Source organism: Schistocerca gregaria, chromosome 8 (assembly GCF_023897955.1).
Source record: "Schistocerca gregaria isolate iqSchGreg1 chromosome 8, iqSchGreg1.2, whole genome shotgun sequence".
NCBI lineage: Eukaryota > Metazoa > Arthropoda > Insecta > Orthoptera > Acrididae > Schistocerca > Schistocerca gregaria.
Genome location: NC_064927.1, coordinates 232,527,777 through 232,540,346, shown reverse-complemented (window position 1 = coordinate 232,540,346; position 12,570 = coordinate 232,527,777).

Sequence of the window (12,570 nt, the reverse complement as noted above, 5' to 3'; positions counted from 1 at the left end):
AACTCTTGGTACAGATCGACTAACTCCTCGCAGCAGTTTGCAATCGCCGACAACCCACGTTCTCGAAATTCGTTATTATTTAAATTGATGTAGACGCTTTCTTCCCCACGTACGAACACATTGGCGTCATTATCTACCGAAACAGTTTCACTACATTCTGCTATGGCGCCCTTATTTTGTTGTGCTGTCGTACCTACAGCTTCCATATGAACAGATGACTGATCTGGTTTCTTCGTTACTGGCAGTTTTGCTGTTCCATTGTCTGCGTACAGTGATTCAGCCCTGAGTACACTTGCCGCTCCGCTTGCAGCAGTCTGCGGTTCTTTGCAGTCGCTTTCTTGTGTACTTGCTTCATCAGTTCTACGTCCTTACTGTTTCTTATGTTTGGCATGTGAAAATCTGTCTGCGCTAGTTTGGCTAGCAGTATATGCTGCCCTCGGTTTCCCGCGATATTGCTGTCTTGGTAATATCGCGGTGCAAACCCTCTACCGCGAGCCGCTGATTATCACCATCCTCGACCTCTGCCTGTACCTCGTTGAACCATATTAACATGATACCTGTCGCCGACTATTTGTTCATTCTCACTGGGATTTCCTCTGTTGTTATTTTGATAGTAATAACGTTTACCTTGCCCATGATCGTCATTCTCGGCTCTTTCTAGAAACACATAAAAGCGTTTATGATTGCTTCCCATATTTCTCCTGGAATACACAAGCAGCTTTTTCCTTGACCCCCATATTATCTCTGACTCGGATAGTCTACTTCTGAAGTGTCGCAGTTTTTGGCACTAGGTTGATTGTTAACAAAGCCAACGCCGCACGTGAAGAGGTGAGTTGCGTGAACGCACCGATAATAATATAACATTATGTCATAGGATACATTAGTTACAAAAGCAAGTCAATTACGACAGAGGTTTTCCTTAGTTACTCGTGAGTTCAAGTACCAAAATGGTGCCTTAATTCACTAATCGGAGCCCATAACGTAGAGATAAGCAGCAGAAGCTTCTTCAAACTATTTTCTTTTTTAATTTAACAGATCTCTGCGCAATGTAACCAGGCCGGTCGCGGGCAGGCTTAATTAAACAATTTCCAGGCGATATTACGTAATTAAATCAGTAGGTATCTTGAATAATAGCCACTTAGCTGCCCTTGTAGATGATTTATTTTACTATTACTTTCGAAGCCTAGATGCCACATCATCACGTTAACTCTGTTAAATCAGAAAAAGCGTTCGCTACAATTTTTCTCGAATTATTGTTACAATCAACAGCAAGAAATAAAGTTCTTACATGGTGAACAATGACATTAAAGTTACGATATGGGCGGAACCGAAAATTCCTTGGTTATGAACATGTGACATGATCGTCACAAATGCGGAAAGTATGGGTCCACGGTTCCACAAGCGTGCATTGAATTTCGGCACCAGTTCCAAAAAACCAAATTAAAATTGAAAACAGCAGTGACACAGGGCTCATTAACAAACGCATTGGTATCAGCACAGTCACATTCGTAATCACACACATAGCAATTACAGAACAGAAAATGTTATATCAAATACTTCAGAAATGGGTGGTAGCAGAACGGTGTTCAAGTTGCAGTTTCTATATAAATTGCCGCTCAAGTGCAAGGCAGCACATCTTTAGCAACGTTGTAACTATTACCAATGTATGAGGCATGCTTTCCTAATAGTTCTTAAAATTAGAATTGTTGTAATGGGTACCAAATCCTACAAGTTTTAGTTTTATACGTTGACATCCTATATTATCCGTTACAAATGAAAGGACTGGTCAAGTGTAACGGCGATACCTAGTCGCTATCCTGGAAATAATGCGGAGGTAGCGCGTTACCTGTAGCAGAGTCTTTTGTCTACTGTTAAATATAATGGAAGTAGAGATAGGTGACTGACTTTTGTCTTCAGCTATCGTACTACCATTACCCATGAGCGTTATAAAGAGCGCCTTTTTTATTTTTTTTTATTTTTGGCGTTGTGGAATACACCAAGGCAGCAAACTCATGATTCTCTCATTATTCTTACTTCGCTAAACAGTCCAGCTACGTGTAACACCAAAATCGATATTACTGGTATTTACTCATATGACGTCTTTGCCTGTTTATGCTTAAAGTGATTTCTACATCACAATGACGTTTGTTGTAAGATCTAAATAAATGTTTTATTTGATATTTATGTCCATATATGTCAATGTAATTAATCTGTGGCTGTAATTTTGTAAGTTATGTCCTGTAATAGAATGGAAATGCCACAAATTTACTTGTGGTACTGGTTCGTGCATAGAGAAAGTAGGTTTGTAATCATGTAAAAGCCAGAGGGAAGTCCCTGCGCGACGAAACCCATGTGGCGGGGATACAAAAGGATGATTTGGCAGTCGAACCTCATACCTACATTGCGGTAAGAGTCAATCAGCGGAAACCATTGAGTGTCTGTGGCTAGTAGACCAAGTGTTCGCATCTTGTATGCCAAACGAGGCTAGAAGAGCAGCAAGTTTAATATAGCCTCGAATGTGGAAGAAATATTGCTTGTAATTCATTGCATACATTGGTTACCTCCGTAGTACGAAAACCCGACGCTAAGACGAAAATTTTCAGAGTGTCTTATACAGAATGAGTTGGGATACTTATGTCGTCTTTTTGAATAGTCAAAGGAAAGCGGCACAGTCACCACTGCCATCTCAATGAATCAGTTGAGTAATGTATAACTGCATCGCCCAATTATTTGGTTTCTCATCCGGATAATAATACTGTTTTGTTAGAATTTTGTGAAGAAAACTCATATTTAATCGATAGTCGTTTATCTACACAGAGACCTTTTGCAACTCCTGGAATGTTTTAGAGTCTGCTAGTTTAATGAACTGTAAAATAGTTGCTCCCTTTAACTACAAGTAATAAATTTTGTGGTTGTAGTACATTTAATAATCATTCACTGAGCCGTGTTTCTGAAGTAATCCACGTATTTTTCATATAAGGATAGTTAAAGTTTCACTAAAACGTGATTGCCAGGAAAAGATCCAACGTGCTTTCATTAAACATCGTTCTTATTGAAACAGCAATACAGTATCAAAGTTCCCTGCAAAGAAGTGTCATCAATCAAAGGAGTTAGTGTGTAGTAAACTGGAAGAGTCAGCTTAAGGAAGAAATAAGGCACAGGTCTGTAACAGTATCTACAGGTATGTTTCATGTGTTTAGAGTTAATATGTTTTTCATGCTGTGTTCAAACAAAATTAATCTGCCACTATCGTAATCACTAGTAGAATGGATTCTTGTTCCCCATAGGAATTGTTGAACCACTTTTGCTTTCCAAATTGGAGTTACAGTACTAATGGAATGTAACTTCCAATTTTATAACATTTGCGTGGTATAATATTCAAATTGCTTCCACTATTCCAACCGCCACATATTCAGGAACCGCAGGTCTTGTAAGTGTGCTCTATTTAGTATACAGAAGTAAATACTCCCTGATAAAGCTAAAAGTAATCCGAACAAATAACATTATTTTCAAAAAAATTTTCATTGATAGTATTCCGCAAAATTAAGTGATAAAACTACCTTATGTCCAAGTTATCAGTGCTCCACCACTAATGATAATTTACCAGTAATGTTCATTGGCTCTCTGCTTTACCATACAGAAAATAAGTGCTTCTGATTGTTGCGAAAATGGTTTCATACCTCTTCCGTATTGCTCACGCCAAACTGCTTTTACATCGCTACCTAAAGTGTGGTACTGTCTCGTATCTAATCTGTAAAACATATCGTCAGTTCCAAGTAAAGTCTATACGAATAGCTAATTTTCTGTACAAACAATGCTATTACTGGCATTGAATGTCCAGTAGCATGAGTTTGCAGCAAATTCAATAAAGAAAACATCATCAAATATTACGGGGCTTTAGGAAGTAAAATGGAACTCATACTCAGTATTGGGTACAAAAACAGTAGCAGATCAAAGCGAGGAAACGAGAGAGGGCAGGGCGTTCCGAGAAACGCCATGAAACACGACAGTAGTTACCGAAATCAGTTCATGGGTAGCGACACAGAATGTCAGCTGGCTTACATGGAATACGAAGCGTACGTAAATGGTCAGATTCAGATAATGAGCCAGTCGCAAACAAATCAGGAACTAAAGGCCGGAACAAATGGCAAATATTACGTGGAAAATAGTGATTAGGCGAATGAATCGGCTGATACGTTTTGTTCGCCTCAGAGAACAGTCCAGTTGAAGCACATGAGGTAGAATCATAGCATGAAGAGAGAATAGAGCAGGTCAGTGAAAAATCTTTGAGCATGAATAATATATCGAAAATTGTATCTGCACAAATCAGAGCACAAGTTAACAGCATTAATAGTCAGCTTGCCGCACTAGGTAAAAGCATCAAGGCACAAAACGGTAGCCTTGAGAATCACCTGAAAACACAGGCAAAGGTATTACTATCCTTAATGACCAGCTGAAAACGGAAACTAATATCATGAAAACACAGGAGATTAAATTCAGCCACAGATTGGAAAAGTAGACAAAACAGTCGGCGTTCTGAGTATTGTAATCATGGACATTCCACAATAAACAACATAAATTCCAAGAGAATTGAGAGCAAATAGTTGGACCAAGAAACAGGAAATTAGAGACAAGCCTAGTAATAACAATGATAGGCTACATTACAGTAACCAGTTAGAGGGCAAACAACGATTTGAGCCTGCCAATAGACGTACTGGCTGCCATCTATTCGATTTACTGAAAAAATTTCAGTTTTTCAGATTATTTGCCACATCAGGAGAGGATTAATGTGGTTATAAGTGCATTAACGATTACATTGAATTTGAACACAGATCAAACGAAGTCTAAGGAATTCTGACAAAAGTCTACCGAGTAATACCGGTCGGGTCAAAACGAGATTCCGTGCGGTTCTAGGCGATACAGTCTGAAACCGCGAGATCGCTACGGTCGCAGGTTCGAATCTTGTCTCGGACATGGATGTGTGTGATCTCCTTGGGTTAGTTAGGTTTAATTAGTTCTAAGTTCTAGGGCACTGATGACCTCAGACGTTGAGTCCCATAGTGCTCAGAGCCATTTTTGAACAAAACGAGATTGTTTTATTGCGAGAATTCATTAAGGCCAGAATGTATGACAAGAGGGGCAGAGAGTCCATGAAAGATTTCTGCGCTGATACCCTCGGCGTTGAGCACCCGTAAGCTCCCAAAAACACACTATATGCCCCCTCTGTGAGGTGATTCAGAAGTTAATTTTCTGTTAACAACTTTGATTTAGTTTCTCATTTAGAAACATCTCCGTCCAGACTCCAAAGCTCTGCTGAATGATTAGCTCTCGCTTGGAAGCAGGTTGTTTTTTCATTGTATATACTCTCTTTTCACTTGCCAAACTGCTTAATCAGCGGTTTATATCAAATAGTTAAAACGACGATTTGTACCTCTCGATTAAAATGACATAACTTTCTTATTCAATTGCTGTATGTTAAGAACGACCATTTTCATTAGGTTGCTCGTTTTTCTCTCAACTTTGTTGAATAGGCGGTAGATCTTATTGATTTTTAACATTATTTATTTATTTTTAAATATGCTTTAACTGTGATAGCTGGCCTGAGCTGCGGGCCACGTATTCCTCTAGTGATCAATGTGCCTAACACATTTTCCTACATTAAGCCGTAATGTGGCTAAGGTTTTAAGTTACTAAGCATGAATGTATTGTGCTGTAGCTGTTATTTACAAGAGCTATAGGTGGAGGCCAGAAACGGAAACACTCATTGGGACCTCGCGCTCGCCGTCCTGTCGGATGTGTCGGCTGGGGTGGGACCACTTACTCGCCTGGCTGAAAACCCATATACATACGCCGGCCTTTACGTCAGGATACTCGAAAAGTCAATGTAGCAACGTATCTTCATCGGCCCACGGCACCACCGGTCAGCTGATTATTAATTAAACCTGATCATTGTATCCATTATTCAGCCCCTTTTTACAAGTTATGTCATTTTTGGGTATACATTTATTCGGCTGAGTAGCACGTGACATATAATCTTAGTGGTGTTTCACTTCTTTAAGACTGACGTTCTGTTTCGTTTAACTTATGTCACAGACACAAGCGCCCTCATTGTGCTTAGTCCTTGTAAGCTTTTAGGCACACTAGAACTCGTTGCTTCTTACATACGTGACATCTTTTATAGTCAAACTATTAGACTGTTGGTGATGATCATCTTAATTCTCACGGTTTTTTAATATTTTGCTTGTGATACGAAATCAAGTCTTCGAAAGAAGCACTTGAAAATTCACGACATTCGCAAACAGAGGGCCGCAGTTTGGCAATATTGAAAATTTTTGAGAGGTACATAACGTGGCTTAAGACAGCACACTGAACTGCCGAAACTGATAGGGAAAATAAAATAAAATAACTTCTCAATTTGCATGGACATTTGGCGAATTACTTTGTTAAATATTAGACCATCCGCTGTCCCACGTCAACAATGGAAACCGAGACTGAATTCTAACATATGTCACGTCCTACAATGAACATTATTATGTTTAGATTAGATTAGATGTACTTTTCGTTCCAGTTGAGATATAGTAAGGAGATCCTCTGGGATGTCGATCATGTCAGAAAACAAGAACACACAATCAATATTTACAATATAAGAATATATATAGTAATTTATCTTCCAGATATCCTAAATGAAATTGACCTTGTGGATGAGGATTCAGTAAAAAAAAAGGAAAAGGAAAAAAAAAACAACCTTAAGCCCAGTTAAAAGGACATAAAACTTGTCACCAAACATGACATATTAAGTACACTTAAATGGATATGTAATTACTAGGCTATTGTAGCCAATCATCATAAAATAAAAAATAAAGTAAAAAAATTACAACGTTTATTTGCAATGATCGCATTACTGCACAAAACTTGTACAGATCTCAGATTAAATGCAATATTTCTAGATTTCTCTTAGACTGTTCGCAGATGATGCTGTAATTTACCGTCTAGTAAGGTCATCCGAAGACCAGTATCAGCTGCAAAGCGATTTAGAAAAGATTGCTGTATGGTGTGACAGGTGGCAGTTGACGCTAAATAACGAAAAGTGTGAGATGATCCACATGAGTTCCAAAAGAAATCCGTTGGAATTCGATTACTCGATAAATAGTACAATTCTCAAGGCTGTCAATTCAACTAAGTACCTGGGTGTTAAAATTACGAACAACTTCAGTTGGAAGGACCACATAGATAATATTGTCGGGAAGGCGAGCCAAAGGTTGCGTTTCATTGGCAGGACACTTAGAAGCTGCAACAAGTCCACTAAAGAGACAGCTTACAGTACACTCGTTCGTCCTCTGTTAGAATATTGCTGCGTGGTGTGGGATCCTTACCAGGTGGGATTGATGGATAACATCGAGAGGGTGCAAAGAAGGGCAGCTCGTTTTGTATTATCACGTAATAGGGGAGAGAGTGTGGCAGATATGATACACGAGTTGGGATGGAAGTCATTACAGCATAGACGTTTCTCGTCGCGGCGAGACCTTTTTACGAAATTTCAGTCACCAACTTTCTCTTCTGAATGCGAAAATATTTTGTTAAGCCCAACCTACATAGGTAGGAATGATCATCAAAATAAAATAAGAGAAATCAGAGCTCGAACAGAAAGGTTTAGGTGTTCGTTTTTCCCGCTCGCTGTTCGGGAGTGGAATAGTAGAGAGATAGTATGATTGTGGTTCGATGAACCCTCTGCCAAGCACTTAAATGTGAATTGCAGAGTAGTCATGTAGATGTAGATGTAGATGCATGTAGATTCACATTATGTGTTATTATTAGTAATATATACATGTCAATCGGTTGTGCTAAGTACATTATCAGCGAAAGACAAGCACTTGGCCACCAATGAAACTTTAAGATTCTTCCCCAATGAAGTTAGTTATTAGTTAAATTTCTTATGACTGCAGGAATATTATTGAAAATATGTATTGGCGAATAAGGGACACTGTTCTCAATCAAAGTAGATGATTTCGAATGTTTGCGAAAGTTATTCCTATTTCTAGTACTGATTCCATGAACTCAAGTGTTGGTTAAAAAAAGACATGATTTTAATGACAAATTTCATAAGGGAATGCATATGTTGGGATGCAGTAGTTAGTATCGCCAATTCCTTAAACAGCCATCTGCAGGACGTTCTTCAGTTCACACCAAAAATAATTCTTACTGCACATTTTTTGCGCCCAGAAAACTTTAGTTCAGCTTGAAGAACTACCCCTGAAAATTACCCCACATGACATTATACAATGAAAGTAAACGTAGTAATCCAGCTTTTTCATTTTTATATTAGCTATGTCTGAGAAAATTCACAGTGCAAATACAGATTTGTTTAGATGTTTCAGCAGTTCCTAGATGTTATCATAAGAATGTAACATGTCAACTTCTCCTATCTGGTTTCGTCATATTTTAGGCATATACTGGCAGGATAGCTGCATACAGTATGGTTTTATTTCAAGGTCCATGAATGTCCATGAAAATTTCGGCAGGCAAAAGTTCGAAGTCTGTACTTGATATTATTTATTGCAATGTTTGTATCATTTGCAAACCAAGCAAACTTGGTATCCAGTAATGTTACTGATGAAAGCTCATTGACATACACAAGAAAAATAAAGATCCTAAGATGGAACACTGGGGCAAACCACATGTTATTGGTTCCCAGTTGGATGATGCTTGATAATTTAATACATGTCCCTTTCCCGTTGTTAACAGACTTTGTTTTCTGTCGGAAAAGTAGGATTTGAACCATTATGGAGCATTTCCTGTTACATTGTAATATCCTAATTTCCTTAAATTGGTACTGTGATTTACACAGTCAAATGCCTTTGACATAATTCATATTATACCAGTAGCCTGTATTTCACTGGCTAGTGAAGTAAGTGTATTCTCACTTTATATGTAGTTAGTGTTCTCAATATTAAAATCCTTCAGAAATCTGAATTGTGACTTGGATATTACTTTACTTTCAGTTGGATTGTTTTTTCTAAATTTTTTGAGGATATGAGCAAAAGTTAAATTAGACATATGTTTAATGGTATTTCTTTATCTCGGTTCTTAGGCAAAGGCTTAACTTCAACATATTTCTTCCATTTAGGAAATTTTCTGTTGATAAAATACCGGCTACAAAAATAACTTAAAATGCCATTAAACTCAAATCCACAGTGTTTAATCAACTTTGTTGATATATTATAGTAGCAACTGCAATTATTTTGATTTCAAGGATTTTATGATGGACATTAGTTCTACTAGTGTTGTGAGTTTCATACTTATATCATTGTGATCTTTTGTAGTGACTTGTTGGTGGTATTCAGTGGCAGCATCTACTGAACCTAAAAACCCCATCTTTGCAGTAACAGTTATGAAGTGCTTATTGAAAAGTTCAGAACACTGCACATATAGGTTACCTGTGTATCATTTATTCTTAATGCTGTATGGTCCTCTTCAACTTCAGTTCTAGCAGTATCTTCCTTCATTGTGTCCCATATTGTCTTTATTTAGTTATCTCATGTGACTATCCTTTTTTGATACAGCATTTTCTTTTATGTCCGTGATACTATCTTCAATAAAATACAGTATGTTTTGTAAGGGTCTATAGCCTTTACGTCAGAGCTGTTACTGCCTCGTACATATAGTTTCCTCTTCCTCTTACGGGATACCTTTACCCTTGAGTAAACCATAGCACTTTTGTAGACTGTGCCCTAATCTTGGTTAGTTTTTGGGGAAAACTGTTTTCAAATAAGTTAAGGACTATATTAATAAAAGTGTTGTATTTCTCATTCATGTTATGAGCACTGCATACATCACTCGAATTTATCTCTTCCATTAGTTTCCTAAGACAAACAATTTTTGGCTTAATGACTATCCTCATTAAATCAGAATTACTACGTTTTACACACTGATTACTATTAACATCCAGCAAAAGGAATTGCATTTCATGCTGTGAGAGGCTCCTTATTGTTATTGGTTGTATAAAATAATTGTTAATTAATCATTTCTATAAATATATTATCAAAGGCCGTATTTGGGCCCTTAGTTATTCTGGTCAGATAGCTAAAGCTGTGAATTAAGTTGAATAACAATAATGGTGATGGCAATAAATTCTTCAAGGAAATCGACAGCAACCATAAACTCTGTTGTTAAATAGACCAATTGAGCTTCAAAGGGATTTACAAACATATTAAAATTATATACAGGTACTTAGTATATACTACTATTATGAATGACTTATTGTGAAATCCTGCTTCCATTGCTTCCATATGCTTATCTATTAAAAACTTATGAATGTCTGTATTAATCAATTTATGCCAATTCCTGATGAGTGTGGCAACTCCTGCAGCCTCTATCTGTGTCCTATGAAAGTGAGAATCTAACCTAACTCCTGCAGCACTAAACATATCTACAACAGTGGCCACATGGTATTCAGAGAAACATATTATGTCAGTGGGATTGTATGACTCTAATTCATCAATACAGACAAATGGTTCATTAATTTTACTTCTTAGAAAACTGAAGGGAAGTAAATCTCTACTCATTATTTAAAAAAAATTTACCAACAGTTGTGTTTGCTAATCCAATGGGCCAGAATTTTGCTGTTTCATTTCTTTCCCAAACTGAAGGGTCCTGGCATCTCTTAGAACTAGACACCTTTCTGTTCCACCTGTCCTAAAAAATGTGCTGTTCAAAAACCTGTAATCGTGCAATTCCCAGTTATTGTCATGCAATTTCAGCACTCAATGGCATGGAGACGGTTACTGAATATTTACTAAATCGATCTTAATTTCTACGCTCACATATCCTCAACTAATGATGTTCACAGGCATGTAGAATTTTCCTTGCTGCCATGTCAATGCAAATATGGTATTTACTAATACTACTCACCAGAACACATGCTGGTCCATTGAACAAAGCATCATGCGCAAAATGAAAATATTCTTGGAACCAGATTGGCCAACTACCACTGACCGAACCTCATCACCCATATCTTTGGTTTCTTTCATCAGTATCGAACTAGTTAACTTCCAACTACACTGTACTGTCTTTGGAAGACTCCATCTCACTTGCTGAAAGCTCACTAACAGACAAAAAGATGCAAAAAAATTTTAATTAAATTTTTGAGACAAGACACAGCAGGGAAAATGTTAGGAAGTGCACATATACGGTACATAAGAATTAAAAAAAATGAACATCCACCTCTTCTCTCAATATTTAGGGTAGTGCCAAGTATGACTGGATAAATTACTTTCCTTGAAGTAGTTGAAAGGGAACATACACTAAAATATCAGTACATTATTAGGAACTGTAGGCCTTATGAGCAATAGAAGTGTACAGTGTTTCTGGCCTAGAGATACTGATGCACAAACTAATGCTCATAACGGACAACCTCGACATTTTATATTATTGGCTATATTTGCATTCGATAAAGGCACTCTCGAAGATGTGATCTTCACCAATTCACGAAAAGCTTTGTCACAAGGCACGTCCACACCAGTACTATGGCACACCTTTCTCGGCATGGTGCGAACTCTGCATTTCCCCCACTAACATGGGGATGTTACCTCATTTCTCCATGAGACGTTTCCTAAGCATTGGATCTCTAGGGATCTTGCTCTCAGTCCATATTCAGTACTCTCCGATGCCCTTACCCTTCCTAATGTCAAAACAGATCGCCAGGTAACATTTCCTCAGCTTTGTTTTCAATCATCTAACAGTGGTATTACCATTGCACGTGTTATTGCCCCTGCTTTTAATTTCACCGACTTCTGGTTCAGCCTTTCAGACAATCATTTCTTTTTTGATATTTTTATATTTTTTATGCATCCATTTAGCCTTAGCTTTCATGCACTTCCTATTTACATCATTCCTAAGTGACTTCCATCGCTGTTTTCCTGAATTTCCGTGGTTATTTTTGTATATCCTTGCGCAGTGATTCTTCCTGACTAATGTCTTACAATTCAACCTACTCTTCACTGTTACTAAATGGTGATCTGAGTCCATATCTGCTCCTAAGTACGCCTTACAATACAATATCTTATATCATAATCTCTGCCTCATAAGGATGTTATCTAACTGATATCCAACCCATCCCATACTTCCCATCCTTTTCCAGGTATATCTCCCTCTCTTGTTATTCTCGAACAGAGTATTTGTTATTACTAACTGAAATTTATGATACAACTCAATATTAGCCTTTCTCGTCTTTCACTCCTACTACCAAGTCTATATTCTCCCATAACCCTTTCTTCTTCTCTGTCTCGTATAACCACACTTCAGTCCTGCATGACAATTATATTTTCTTCTACTTTCCGTACTGAATTACCCTTTCAGTACCCTTCTATACATTCTGTGTCTTCATATTTTGCCTGTGACGCCTGCATGTACACCTGAACTCTTTTTGTAGGTATTGGTTTACTGTCTATTCTGATAACAACGATCCTATCAATGGACAGTTAACAGCAACTCACTGTGTGTCCTACCTTCCCATTCAAACGCATTCTACTCCCATTATAGAATTATTTCTGCTGTTGATATTACCCTATACTC